The sequence below is a fragment of the Phoenix dactylifera genome, chromosome 11, assembly GCF_009389715.1.
Source record: "Phoenix dactylifera cultivar Barhee BC4 chromosome 11, palm_55x_up_171113_PBpolish2nd_filt_p, whole genome shotgun sequence".
NCBI lineage: Eukaryota > Viridiplantae > Streptophyta > Magnoliopsida > Arecales > Arecaceae > Phoenix > Phoenix dactylifera.
In genome coordinates this window covers 3,668,060-3,683,278 of record NC_052402.1, presented here as the reverse complement: position 1 = coordinate 3,683,278, position 15,219 = coordinate 3,668,060, and positions in this window count along the sequence as shown.

The following is a 15,219-nucleotide window of genomic DNA, read 5'->3' as shown; positions in this document are numbered from 1 at the left end:
CTTCTCGAGGCTTGGCGTTTGGCTCCCGGCAGGGGGGGGGAGAAAGAGAGAGCCAAAGGATTCTAACTAGAGAGTAGAGAGGCCGCCGGCTGCCCCTATCGAGGGGTGGTGGCGGTGGGTTACCGCACCTCGCTCTCCTGTCTCTGCGCTCGCTTGGCCCTCAAGCCCTCCTGCCCCTTCTTTATTTATAGCGGCTCGGTATCGGACGCCGCATCGGCTCCATCCCGCGGTTCCGGTTCGACATGACTAAAATACCCCTCCACGGTTACGGAATGACGGCCAGTCCGTGGATTAGAGTCAGAAATTTTGAGATGATTTCGGGATAAAGCAAGGCGGCGATAACAGAACCTTGGGCTGGTGTCACCGACCGGTGGCCTTCGTCGCCGGGTGCATGGGCGGTGCCTGGTTGACGTGGCATCAGGGGAGACCCCCGCACCGTGAGCCCAGCCGACCGTTTGAAATCGGTCCGGAAAAACCACCGGCACATCGGACAAGTGGCTTCGCTTCTTCCTCTCTAGTTCTTGGAAACGGTGGGGAACAGGTGGCAGTTTGTTTAATCTTCGGTGGCTGATACCATGATGATGAAAAGGAGATTAGCATCTCTCACAAGCGTCGCAAAATGATAAACCCAACGCTTCAGAAAATATCGAAGAAAATTAGATGCATGACTATTGCTTTCTTATAGTGACTTCCAGACTAATGCCTTGCATGAACAAAAAGGAATCAGTTTCATTTGTATCCCTTTGATGAAACACATGGTATTGAGATGGGGACGAGGAAACGAGAAGGCTAGGGGCCAGTTTCTTGAGTTTCGGTTTAAACTTACTCTGATCCCTGATGAGACGACTGACGAGACTCGCAAACAGATTCACATGGTAGTGCATGAAAATGGCTGGATCTCAGTCTGTCACTTTCGATGGGACGGCCTGCTCTAACAAAAGGTATCAAAGGAATACAAGGATCTGGTCTCAGTTTTAGCATTTTGTACTGTTACGTGGCATATTTATATGCCACGCAGCGCGCTCCGATCCTTTTTGGTGGCTCGCATGTGTCACGAGCTGGGGGAAACCAGGAATGCATGCACGTCATGTTGCATGGATTGCGTGCATGTCACTGCCATCTGAGCTTGCCGGCCAGTTTGAGAAGGAGCAGAGGAGACGAAAAACCTAGGTCTGCATCCTCTACTTCTTAGCTGTTTCCATTAAACTATGTAATAGAGATGCTACACAGTGTTCATCCTTCGTGGTTACTTCATGCATAAAGGACAAGTGCTGCTCACAAATGGGACAACCTAACTTGGCACGAACAGCCAGATTCAATCTAATTAATCTCCTTTAATTCGGATAGAGTACACTTGTGTGGGAAGGCCCGAAGAAAATAAATCTGTCTTCTTTATCTCTCTTTTCTATTTTATTTTTTAAAAATTAAATATATTTATTATGAGTCTGCCAGCCAGCAAATGTGATAAAATAACTTATATCAATGCAGATGGGTTGGTCGAATATAATCAGATGGATGCAGTTTTCTATGTAAATAGCTATGATATAATTTAATTTATCGCTTTGGAGAGGACACATTTTATGGGAATGGACCAAGAAAATGACTCAGACGTAACTCCTAACTTGATCGGGTCAATCAAGTTGAGTTCATGGAAAGAATTTTAGACATGATAGGTCATTCCGACGCACGCGGACTCATCAACCAAAAATGTTTGAGTTTATTTTCAACCCCGACTAAGGTGGATCTGCCATTCGGGCTAAGCATCTAACTTCTTTTGTAGCGTGGCTGAGATGAATTTGTCGTTCGAGTTGATCACCAACTTCTTTCATAACTAAAATATAAAAATTAATATTTAAATATAAAATAAAATCACTAAAAAGTAAATAAAACTTTAGAAAGCAAACTTAAACTTGAATTTTCATTCCAAAACTTTTTTTAATTCATCCTAATGGTTTATCATTTTTAATTCACAAACTATAATTTTTTAATATTATATATATATATATATATATTTAAGGGCATTACAGATAAGAATCCATCAAAATAAATAATGAAATGTGAATGTTTACATATAGTTAAATGGAAATAAATGAGTGATGAAGTTGCTGGAATGAAAAAGAGGAATTAATTTAAATGAGAATATCTTCAGTGAACTATTAAAAGATATTTAGAGTGAAGAGGAAAGAGGTTTACATGATTCAAATTTTTGGATCAGCCGGATCGGGCTCCTTTTTTATTGACCCAAATTAGACCAAGATATATGCGGGTCTAGTTGGGTCAGGTTGAAAAATACAAGATTCATATCTAACTTGGAATTTAGATTGAGTCCAATTCTAAATTAGACTCGACCCATGAATCTTCAAATATAGATCAGGTTGGGATCAACGCGAGTCACAAGTCGATTGCAATCCTCAGTGTTTATATCCCCTGAAATTCTAATTTAATGCGACATATGTAGCCCGCTCATTTATCCCAACTAGTGCCAAACAGTGTTCTAAGAGCGGTGAGTTTACGGTGTGGGCGCACACATGTGCTCTCTCCCTCTCGTTTTAGAACAAAGTAGAAACTATAAAGTGGAACGTATGTATACAAGATTGTAATTGTCCCTTGATTTTTTTTGAAAGAGGCATGCAGTATTAGAGTTGGAATGAGAGATGGAGTTGGCTTGGGGTTGGAGACTATTTTGCAAAAGAAGCCCATGGTTACAAGAGGAGAAGAATATTAATTTGTAAAGTTTAATGGCATAAGACTATCTATTCATACATCGCATTGTTTCTAACATTGGTGGTCTACTTACCAAAAAAAATATTCGTGATGCTTGGTGGCATTAGTTAAACTAAAACATACAGCATTTGACTTGAACCAAATTGGCCGAACATTCAAAGTGAATAGCCTAACTTAGATAGGAATAAACAATATGACCCACATCTAGCCTAAAACTGTTTGATATAATTTTTGATATTCATCAATCGTTAATGGCTTGAGACCTCTCTTTTAATGCCTACCCTTGTAAAAGAACCAATCCGAGTCCGTTCAACATAGTAGAGATGGAAGCAGTCAAGAGCCACGAATACCGCGATACCACTTGGTAGCTTCTTTTTCTTAAGCTAGTGCCTAATTTAGGTCATGTTTAGGATTATTATTGATAGTAGAGCTTTTATCAGTAAAGCTTTTGAAAATAGAGCTTTTGTTAGTGCTAGTAGAACTTTAACAAAAGTTGTCTCTTATTTGGTAACTATATTTCTAAAATATGATGGAACTTTAGCATCTATTTGGTAACCACATTAAGAAAGTGCTCTTGGTATGCAAAAATAATAATAAAGGATATTACATGGTACTTTCAATTTTTTAACTCTTTCTACTATCGATAACCGCTACTATAAAGTATTCTTAATTTATAAATTATTTATTTTCAATAGTATAATATTGTAATATCATAGTATAATATTTTAGGAATTTAATAATATTATACTATGAAATATGATTATTATGAGATAATGATAGTATTGTAGTATTGTTATAATGTTAGTATAATACAATATAAGATAGTGTTACGGGGGAATTTAGCCACCATGCCCCACGTGACCGGCACGCGCGCCCAGGAAGACTACGGCAGCCCGACCCCGAGTCGGATATCTTCGGCTCCGCAGCCCGACCCCGAGTCGGCTGCCCCTTGATCCAGCAATCCGACCCCGAGTCGGATATCTTCGGCTCCGCAGCCCGACCCCGAGTCGGCTGCCCCTTGATCCAGCAATCCGACCCCGAGTCGGATATCTTCGGCTCCGCAGCCCGACCCCGAGTCGGCTGCCCCCTGATCCAGTCATCCGACCCCGAGTCGGCAATCTCTCGACAACAACAGACTGTTCCTCTGAGGCACGCCGCGGCCCCCTGCTCCACTACTCCCTGCAACGGCCGTATCCGGCGCTGCCCCACGATCCCCTGTAACAGCCGTACGAAGCGGAGCTCCACTATGCCCTGTCGGGGCCGTACCCAGCGCTGCCCCACGACGCCCTGTAACGGCCATGTCAGTGGCAGCCCCATCGTGCCACACGATGACGAATCCGCGGAAAAACCCCCCAGCCTGATATATATGGGGCTGGGGGGGGAGGGGGAGGGTAAGAAAAGGTTTTCCAGAGTATTCTCTTATCCGTTACTACTATCTCTCCTTCTCCTTCAATCTCCTCTGACTTGATCGTCGGAGGGCCCCCACTACCCCAGTGGTGGTGCGAGGCTTGCCTGCAGGTTTCCCGGTGGAAGGTGGAGCGCAATCAACCCAACTCCAAGGGAACCCCGTTCACACCGCTGTGCCAATCGTTCTCGGTTTGGACCACCAGCAACAGTTGGCGCTAGAAGGAGGGCCGGATCTCAGAGCGATCGTAATGGCACGGCGAGGTGGTCGTGGAGCTTCCAATGCTTCCGGTCGCGGGGCCTCTCGCGCCACTGGCCGGGAGGCCGCTGCATCCCCAACACGCTCTCAGCAACACTCCACCGCCCCACCGCCCATTCAGATGGTCGAAGCCGCCCAGTTCGACCAGCTAACCCAGCAGGTTCGCACCCTCGCGGAGGCGGTGCAGAATCTGCAGGGTGCGATGTCCCGGGCGCCGCAGCAGGCTCAGGAGCCGCCGCTGCCTGAGCGTTCGCCTGTCCTCCTTAACCCGCGTTCCTTCCTCTCCCATGGGGAGGAGCGCCGACGCGAGGAGGATTCTCGAGCATGCTCCATTCTGCCGGGACCTTCCCACCGGAGCTGCGCGGGGTACGAGAGGCGGGCCCGGGCGCGTTCCCAGACCCCCCAGTCCTCGAGGAACCCGCGCTCCGGCCGATCCCCCTCTCGCCGCTCCTTGTCTCCCACCCACCGGTCGCGTTCCCTGGACCGGCGGGTGGACGATCTCCACCGACAACTCCAGGTCCTGAAGGGCCATTCCAAAGATCCCTTCGCCGACTTAGAGATCTCCTCCCAGCCGGCGCTCGCCTCGAGGATCCTGCGGACCCCGAATCCGCCGGGGTTCAAAATGCCGGCGATCGAGCCCTATGACGGGGCGGCGGACCCGCGGGATCACGTCGAGAGTTTCAGGACCCTTATGCTCCTCCACGGAGCATCAGATCCCCTTCTCTGCAAGGCTTTCCCGGCAACCCTCCGTGGCCCGGCGAGGGCATGGTTCGCCGGGCTGGAGGCTGACTCAATCCGGTCCTTCGACCAGTTCACTCGCCTCTTCATCACTCATTTCGCCGTCAGTAGCCGGCGGCGACTGGTCTCCGACTCCCTCTTTGATGTCCGGCAAAACGAGGGAGAAAGCCTGCGGGATTATCTTACCCACTTCAACAGGGCTACGCTGGAGGTCCGGAACCTGAGTCAGGAGGTAGCTCTTTCAGCCCTGAAGCGTGGCTTCCGGAAGGGCAGACTCACCTTCTCCCTGGACAAACGCCTGCCGCGGAGCTTCCCAGAGCTGTTGTCCCGGGCGAACCAGTATGCGGACGCCGAGGAGGCGGCCGCCCACCGGAGCAAGGAGGCCGCCGAGATCCCACAAAAGCTTGGGAAGAAAAGGCAGAAAGAGGCACGCCAGAGGAGGAGCCCGACGCCCCAGCGTCGGCGCAGAAGCCCGTCGCCGGCGAAGAACCACGGCGCCCCACGCCCTCGTTCTCTGCCCCGACGTTTCAACCGGACACCCCTCTCCTGACTCCCCGGGCCCAGATCCTTATGGAGATCAAGGGGCGGGAGGACCTCCCGGCCCCGAGACAGATACGAAGGATCCCTGGAAAGAGGCCCTCCCGGGCGTACTGTGAGTACCACCGAGACCACGGCCACGACACAGAGGACTGCTTCCAGCTTCGGGACGAGATCGAGGCTCTTATCCGTCGGGGGCGTCTCGGTCGGTATGTGAGCGACCGACGTCCCCCCGCAGACCCGCGTCCGGCCGACCCGGCTCCTCCGGAGCCTCGGGAGCAGAATCGACCCGTTGCGGGCGTGATCCACACTATCACTGGGGGCTGCTCTCGGCCCGTGAGGAACGCAGGAGGCTCAACGGAAGCGTCAGGGACGGCCGTCGTAAAGAGGCAGAGGGTCGGCAATGTAATCACCTTTTCTGATGAGGATGTAAAGGGGGTTCAGACTCCCCACGATGACGCCATGGTGATCTCCCTCACTATGGCAAACTATGATGTAAGACGTGTTCTTGTGGATAGTGGAAGCTCAGCTGATATTTTGTTTTACGAGGCCTTCCAAAAGATGAGCTTGTCCAGACAGTTGTTGCACAAAGTGTCCACCCCCCTCGTAGGATTCATCGGTGACGCAGTCCCGGCGGAAGGTGTCATTGAGCTGCCTGTGACTGCGGGCGTCGCACCCGCAGAAGCCACGGTGCGACTCGGGTTCTTGGTCGTCCGCATCCCCTCGGCCTACAACGCTATCCTCGGGCGACCCGGGCTGAACGCCCTTCGCGCGGTGGTCTCCACGTACCACTTGCTCATGCGGTTCCCCACGGCGGTCGGGATCGGAGAGGTCCGAGGTGACCAACCGACCGCACGGCAATGTTTTCTAGCAACCCTCAAAGGGAAGAAGCCCGTGGAAGCCCTAAGCGTCGAGTCCCTTGATGCCAGAGACGAGGTGGCCTTACGGCACGGGGAGCCGGCCGAGGGAGTGGTCGAAGTCCCCCTTGAGGAAGGCCGCCCCGACCGGGCGGTCCGGGTCGGCGCCAATCTCGACCCGGGAGCTCGGGCCCGGTTGGTGGAATTCCTCCGAGCCAATGCCGATGTATTTGCCTGGTCGGCGGCCGATGTACCTGGGATCGACCCGGAGGTCATTTCTCACGCCCTCAACGTCGACCCGACCCACCGACCAATAAAGCAGAAGAAGAGACACTGTGCCCCGGATCGGATCCGGATGGTCGACCAGGAGGTAGACAAGCTCTTGGAGGCAGGATTCATAAGGGAGGTAAGCTACCCCGAGTGGCTGGCAAATGTTGTACTTGTCCGGAAGGCGAGCGGGAAGTGGAGGATGTGCATCGACTATACCGACCTGAACAAGGCGTGCCCTAAGGATAGCTTTCCGCTTCCGCGAATAGACCAACTGGTCGACGCGACTTCCGGATATCAGCTGCTGTCTTTCATGGATGCCTTCTCCGGTTACAACCAGATAGTGATGGCCCCACAGGACGAGGAGAAAACTGCCTTTATAACAGACCGGGGGCTGTACTGCTACAAGGTAATGCCCTTCGGTCTGAAAAATGCTGGCGCCACTTACCAGCGCCTCGTCAACAAAATCTTCAAAGAGCAAATCGGCCGGAACATGGAGGTGTACGTGGACGATATGCTGGTGAAGAGCCGCCATGCAGACCAGCACATCGCGGATTTGGAGGAGACTTTCACCACCTTGTGGAAGTTTCGCATGAAGCTGAACCCAGCGAAGTGCGCCTTCGGCGCTTCGGCCGAGAGGTTCCTCGGTTTCATTGTCAACCAGCGGGGTATCGAAGCCAACCCAGACAAAATCAAGGCCATCCAAGGTATGTCCCCTCCGACCAAAGTAAAGGAGGTTCAGGAGCTCGCTGGAAGGGTCGCCGCGCTTGGACGATTTGTGGCAAAATCGGCCGAACGCTGCCAACCATTCTTCAAGGTGTTAAAACGCCCGAAAGACTTCCTCTGGACGGCCGAATGTCAAGCAGCATTCGACCAGCTCAAGGAATACCTGGCGTCTCCTTCCCTACTGTCCAAGCCGCAAGAAGGGGAGATGCTCTATCTCTATCTGGCGGTCTCCCCAACCGCGGTCAGTGCGGTGCTGGTTCGGGAAGAGGCAAAGCTCCAGAAGCCTGTGTACTACATCAGCCGGGTCCTACGGGATGCCGAGACGCGGTACACGAAGGCTGAAAAGATCGCCTTCGCGCTGCTGACCGCGACCAGGAGGCTTCGCCCCTATTTCCAGGCTCATTCGGTCACCCTCTTAACCGATCAACCACTACGGCAGATCCTCAGCAACCCCGAGAATGCGGGACGACTGGTGAAGTGGGCAGTAGAACTCGGTGAGTTCGACATCCGCTACCAGCCTCGACCCGCCATCAAGGCCCAGGTGCTCGCGGACTTCCTCGCTGAGTGCACGGTGCAGGAGGCGGAACCTAGACCGCCAGAAACGCCCAGCCTCGACCTCCCGATTTGGACGCTTCACATCGATGGGTCGTCGAACCCCGAGGGTGGAGGGGCCGGGCTGGTCCTTACCAGTCCTGATGGAGTGATAGCCGAGTATGCCTTGAGGTTTGGATTTCCAGTGACCAACAACGAGGCGGAGTACGAGGCCCTAGTCACGGGACTCAAACTCACCAGAGAGCTCGGCATTCGGCGTTTGAAGGTCTTCACCGACTCCCAGCTGGTGGTCGGGCAGGTTCGTGGGGAGTTCGAGGCCCGGAGCCCGACCATGCAGAACTACGTCCGGAAGGTGCAAGCACTCATTCCCGACCTCGGCAGTGTCGACATTCAGCAGGTCCCCAGAAGCGAAAATGCCAGGGCCGACAGGTTGTCCCGCTTGGTGGGCACAGAGGCCCACAACTTATCGAGGGCAATCTACCTGGAGACCCTGGATGCCCCGAGCATCGGCGAGGCTGGGGCGGTGATGGCGATTGATCCGGAGCCGTCTTGGATGGACCCGCTCGTCGCCTACCTCGCCGAAGGGATCATCCCTGAAGACGAAGATCAAGCTCGGCGACTTGTCAAGAAGTCCGCCCACTACGTACTCTATGAAGGGAGGCTGTATCGGACCTCGTTCACCGCCCCCCTCTTAAGGTGCCTCCGCCCCTCGGAGGCGGCCTACGTCCTCGGCGAAGTCCATGAGGGCGTCTGCGGATCGCACTTGGGGGCTAGGTCCTTAGCGCACAAGATCATGAGGCAAGGCTATTATTGGCCTACCTTGTTGGAGGACTCGAAGGATCACGTACGGAAATGCGACGCCTGCCAGCGCCACGCCAATGTCCAGAGAGTCCCTTCTGTCCCCTTGGCACCAATCACCGCGCCCTGGCCCTTCGCACAGTGAGGAATGGATATCCTCGGACCATTCCCCGTCGCTTCAGCCCAGCGAAAATTTTTGATTGTTGCAATCGACTACTTCACCAAGTGGGTGGAGGCAGAGCCGCTGGCCACTATCACGGAGGCGCAAGTCCGGAAGTTCGTGAAGAAAAACATCATTGTCCGATTTGGGATACCTCGGGTCCTCATCTCGGATAATGGTCGACAGTTCGACAACAAGCATTTCCGTGACTTCTGCGAGGAGTTCGGGATCGAGCATCGGTTCACATCTGTGTCGCATCCCCAAACCAACGGTGAGGCCGAGGTCACAAATCGGACAATCCTCCAAGGAATTAAGGCGCGAATCGGTCGGACGGGGCAAGCTTGGGTCGAAGAACTCGAGAATGTCCTTTGGGCGTATCGGACCACGCATCGGACCCCTACCGGGGAGACGCCTTTCAGCCTAACCTATGGCACGGAAGCGGTTGTTCCCGTGGAGCTCGGACTCCCCTCACCCCGGGTCGCCGCGCACCGACCCGAGGCCAATTCGGAGCAACTCCGAGGGAACCTGGACCTCTTGGAAGAAGCAAGAGAAATGGCGCAGGTTCGGATGGCGATGTATCAGCGGAGGGTGGCCCGATATTATAACTCCAAGGTCCGACCGAAACTTTTCAGAATCGGAGATCTGGTGCTAAGGCGAGCCAAAGCATCTCAACCCACGGAAGGTGGGAAGCTGGCGCCAAATTGGGAAGGCCCGTATAGGGTTCGCTGGGTAAACCGACCTGGCTCCTACCAGTTGGAGGCCCTAGATGGTCGAGAAATTCCGAGGAGCTGGAATTCCGCTAACCTGCGGGTGTATCACCAGTAGAGCGACAAAGCCAGGAAGACAGTTCGAAAAATGTACAATTCTTTTCATTTCAATAATTCCTGGTTACAACGGTGTGTTCGTGTGATTACAAAGAATTCCCAGAGGGGAATTGGGGAGTAAAGAAAACAAGGAGGGGGTGGAGACTCCGTGGAGCTGAAGATCTGGGACCCCGAACCCTCCATCCGAAGCAGCTGCAATCCCAACGGGCGTGGGTGCTTCTCCCCGGAGGCGCCATCCACGCCTCACGCAAAGGACGAAGAGCCGGCGCGGACGAAGAAGAAGTGGACGAAGGAGGAGTTCCCGCTGCCTCCAGAGAAACGCCACCTCCAAGGGATATTCCGGTCCTCCCCAGGAGAAGGGGAGGGGAGGAATACAAGGGAGAAGAGCGCGAGGAGGCGCGATCCCGAATGAAGCGTCTGACGCAGAGCTCAATCGGGAGGCGGGGCTGAAAGGAGGGGGGATGTGATCCCGGATGAAACGCCTAGAGCGGAGTTCCGCCGGGGAGAACCTCCTTGTTGATCCCAGATGAAACGGCTAGTTGGCGGAAGTCGCGAGGGGCGCGCGTCCCGTTCCTCCGGCGGGGGTTTCCCAGCCACACGCCGGAGAGGAGGTCCACGATCCATGGTAACCTGAATAGCTCCGGCTTGGCAGGCTCCACCGCGCCTGCACTTATACTTATAGCCAAACTGTGGCCCCCCGGTCGTTCCGATGCGGGTGGCTCCAATAAAGGCGGGCGCACCGAATTCGGAGCCGTTCCAGCTCTCGAGGCGTATCCTCCCACAATCTCCTAAGCGTCGTTCTCCTTAATTGCATTCTTCATACAGAACACTCCGGGCGGTGTGTATCCCACGGCCCACGTATCTCCGCTCGCGCCCAGGCCGCATCCGCCTCGAAGAACGCGCGTATCGCGGCCGCTTAACTGACACTCCTTGCAAGCAGCAACTGGCGATCCGATTTTCCAGGTAACGCCTCAATTAGCATTTAATACCCTTCTGGTGTTCCCCAGGCGACGCTTGGAGAAAAGGAGAAATACAATCGTAGCTGGCCACGGAGAAATCTCGTCGAGCGGCAAGCGACAGGCGCGTGACCAACGAGCGAAATTCCCCGAGGCTCGGCCCTCGGATGCCAGGCTAACCCGATGATCATCCCAGGAGCAGACTAGCCTGAAGCCCCGACCGGTCGCCTCGGCTTGCGCCAGCCTTGGCCGATCAACGAGCGGAATTCCCCGAGGCTCGGCCCTCGGATGCCAGGCTAACCCGATGATCATCCCGGGAGCAGATTAGCCTGAAGCCCCGACCGGTCGCCTCGGCTTGCGCCAGCCTTGGCCGACCAACGAGCGGAATTTTCCGAGGCTCGGCCCTCGGATGCCAGGCTAACCCGATGATCATCCCGGGAGCAGACTAGCCTGAAGCCCCGACCGGTCGCCTCGGCTTGCGCCAGCCTTGGCCGACCAACGAGCGGAATTTTCCGAGGCTCGGCCCTCGGATGCCAGGCTAACCCGATGATCATCCCGGGAGCAGACTAGCCTGAAGCCCCGACCGGTCGCCTCGGCTTGCGCCAGCCTTGGCCGACCAACGAGCGGAATTCCCCGAGGCTCGGCCCTCGGATGCCAGGCTAACCCGATGATCATCCCGGGAGCAGATTAGCCTGAAGCTCCGACCGGTCGCCTCGGCTTGCGCCAGCCTTGGCCGACCAACGAGCGGAATTTCCCGAGGCTCGGCCCTCGGATGCCAGGCTAACCCGATGATCATCCCGGGAGCAGACTAGCCTGAAGCCCCGACCGGTCGCCTCGGCTTGCGCCAGCCTTGGTCGACCAACGAGCGGAATTCCCCGAGGCTCGGCCCTCGGATGCCAGGCTAACCCGATGATCATCCCGGGAGCAGACTAGCCTGAAGCCCCGACCGGTCGCCTCGGCTTGCGCCAGCCTTGGCCGACCAACGAGCGGAATTCTCCGAGGCTCGGCCCTCGGATGCCAGGCTAACCCGATGATCATCCCGGGAGCAGACTAGCCTGAAGCCCCGACCGGTCGCCTCGGCTTGCGCCAGCCTTGGCCGACCAACGAGCGGAATTCCCCGAGGCTCGGCCCTCGGATGCCAGGCTAACCCGATGATCATCCCGGGAGCAGACTAGCCTGAAGCCCCGACCGGTCGCCTCGGCTTGCGCCAGCCTTGGCCGACCAACGAGCGGAATTCCCCGAGGCTCGGCCCTCGGATGCCAGGCTAACCCGATGATCATCCCGGGAGCAGATTAGCCTGAAGCTCCGACCGGTCGCCTCGGCTTGCGCCAGCCTTGGCCGACCAACGAGCGGAATTCCCCGAGGCTCGGCCCTCGGATGCCAGGCTAACCCGATGATCATCCCGGGAGCAGACTAGCCTGAAGCCCCGACCGGTCGCCTCGGCTTGCGCCAGCCTTGGCCGACCAACGAGCGGAATTCCCCGAGGCTCGGCCCTCGGATGCCAGGCTAACCCGATGATCATCCCGGGAGCAGACTAGCCTGAAGCCCCGACCGGTCGCCTCGGCTTGCGCCAGCCTTGGCCGACCAACGAGCGGAATTCCCCGAGGCTCGGCCCTCGGATGCCAGGCTAACCCGATGATCATCCCGGGAGCAGATTAGCCTGAAGCTCCGACCGGTCGCCTCGGCTTGCGCCAGCCTTGGCCGACCAACGAGCGGAATTCCCCGAGGCTCGGCCCTCGGATGCCAGGCTAACCCGATGATCATCCCGGGAGCAGACTAGCCTGAAGCCCCGACCGGTCGCCTCGGCTTGCGCCAGCCTTGGCCGACCAACGAGCGGAATTCCCCGAGGCTCGGCCCTCGGATGCCAGGCTAACCCGATGATCATCCCGGGAGCAGACTAGCCTGAAGCCCCGACCGGTCGCCTCGGCTTGCGCCAGCCTTGGCCGACCAACGAGCGGAATTCTCCGAGGCTCGGCCCTCGGATGCCAGGCTAACCCGATGATCATCCCGGGAGCAGACTAGCCTGAAGCCCCGACCGGTCGCCTCGGCTTGCGCCAGCCTTGGCCGACCAACGAGCGGAATTCCCCGAGGCTCGGCCCTCGGATGCCAGGCTAACCCGATGATCATCCCGGGAGCAGACTAGCCTGAAGCCCCGACCGGTCGCCTCGGCTTGCGCCAGCCTTGGCCGACCAACGAGCGGAATTTTCCGAGGCTCGGCCCTCGGATGCCGGGCTAACCCGATGATCATCCCGGGAGCAGACTAGCCTGAAGCCCCGACCGGTCGCCTCGGCTTGCGCCAGCCTTGGCCGACCAACGAGCGGAATTCCCCGAGGCTCGGCCCTCGGATGCCGGGCTAACCCGATGATCATCCCGGGAGCAGACTAGCCTGAAGCCCCGACCGGTCGCCTCGGCTTGCGCCAGCCTTGGCCGACTAACGAGCGAAATTTCCTGAGGCCTAACCCTCGGATGCCTGGCCTAGCGCCGGAAGAATTTCCTGAGGCCTAACCCTCGGATGCCTGGCCTAGCGCCGGAAGAATTTCCTGAGGCCTAACCCTCGGATGCCTGGCCTAGCGCCGGAAGAATTTCCTGAGGCCTAACCCCCGGATGCCTGGCCTGGTGCCGGAAGAATTTCCTGAGGCCTAACCCTCGGATGCCTGGCCTGGTGCCGGAAGAATTTCCTGAGGCCTAACCCTCGGATGCCTGGCCTAGCGCCGGAAGAATTTTCTGAGGCCTAACCCTCGGATGCCCGGCCTAGCGCCGGAAGAACTTCAAAAGTTAGGAGTCGGCGAGACGCTACCAAGAGTTAAAAAGAGGAAGGACGAAAGTGAAATGAAGAAACACTCTATTTGCATTAACTTTCATTGTTTCAGGGCCGAGACCCATACAACTTGGCAAAACGCCAACATACAAAGAAAAGGACAAAGAAAGGTACAGAGGGTCAGCTTGGAGGAACCCCTGGGTCGGAAACGCCGGGCACGTCCGCAAGGGGTAGGGAGGCGGTTGGAAAATCAGCAGGCAATGGCGCCGGAGGGGAGTCGAGGAGGGAGACCCCACTCAGGTCAATCCCGGGGTATTTAGCCGACACCCTTGCCAAGCCTTCATCGAAGCCTAAGACAAAGGAGTCGGACCCCGCGTCCGACATGTCACGGACGAACTCATCGGACTGACGATAGGCCTGTACCGCCTCCGACATGTCACGGATGAACTCATCGGACTGACGATAGGCCTGTACCGCCAGACGCCCGATTTCCGCGCTCTTCTCGGCCAGCGCCGCCTCTGCTCGCTCCGTAATCTGAGCTTTTGCCTCCATGACCTTCGCCACAATCCGGTCGTCCGCCTCGGAGGAGACCCTCAGCAGATCAGCCCGAGCCTCCTTGTGCTTCGCCTCGGCATCAATGCGAGCAGCCTCAGCCTCCTCCAGGCGCGAATGAAGCTCCTGGTCGCTCGCGCGGTACTCCTCCAAGACCGACTCCAATTCGCCCAGCTTGGCTTCAAGAGACCGGGTTCGGTTGCGGGCGTTGTCGGCTGACCGCTGGGCCTTCTCCCACCTCTCCCGGAAGTCGGCAGCCTCCCGGGACTGCTTTTCGGCCCGCTCCTCCGCCTTCCTGACCTCGCTTTCGAGACCCGAGGCAACCTTGAGTTGCTCCTGAGCCTCCAATAGTTGCCTCTCGAGGGCGGCGAAGCCGAGTGCCCGCTCTTCGGCCACCTGGAGCCTCGTCTCGAGGTCCCTGGTCGTCCTCCCCGCCGCAGCCTGGCCTCCCTCCTCTACTGCTTTCAGTTGGCTCTCGGCCCTCGCCAGGAGCCTCGCCTGTTCCTCGTGGCTCTCCTCCAGACGAATCATGTACTGGGCGAGCTAAAAGATAGGAAAAAATGAGAGCGTCAGACGGGGATCAATAGAGCTTATGAGTGGCGAAAGCGACCAAAAGAACACTCACCGACATAAGACAGACGCAGCTGGCAGCCCCGATGTCAGGGATCCTCATCTGCCGGACCTGCCTACGGTCCTTCTCCAACAGCACCGTCTCGATGAGGTTTCGGGCGCCGGCGAAAGTGAAGGCCGACCCCGACTTCGCCCCGGAGCCGGACGGTGGTTCTACAGCCTTACCCTTACCCACCGCTTGGGAAAGAGTCATGCTGACCGTGCTCGGGGCGGGGGCCGCTCCAGGAATCGACAGGGTCCCGCTCGGCCGGGGCCTCGGCGCGCTCCTCCTTCTCGTCTCATCCGAAGCCGACCGAGTCGAAGGCCGGGTTGGGGACCGATCGCGTCCAACCTGGCCGTCTCGGGCACGCTCGGATGACACCTCCGGAATAACGGTAGTCTCATCACCGGAGGGCTGATACAGCGCCAACTGTCGGTCCGAGCCCGCGGCGTCCCCCTGATCGGTGGGTCCGGACCCGTCTGTCGGCGTCGGAGTCG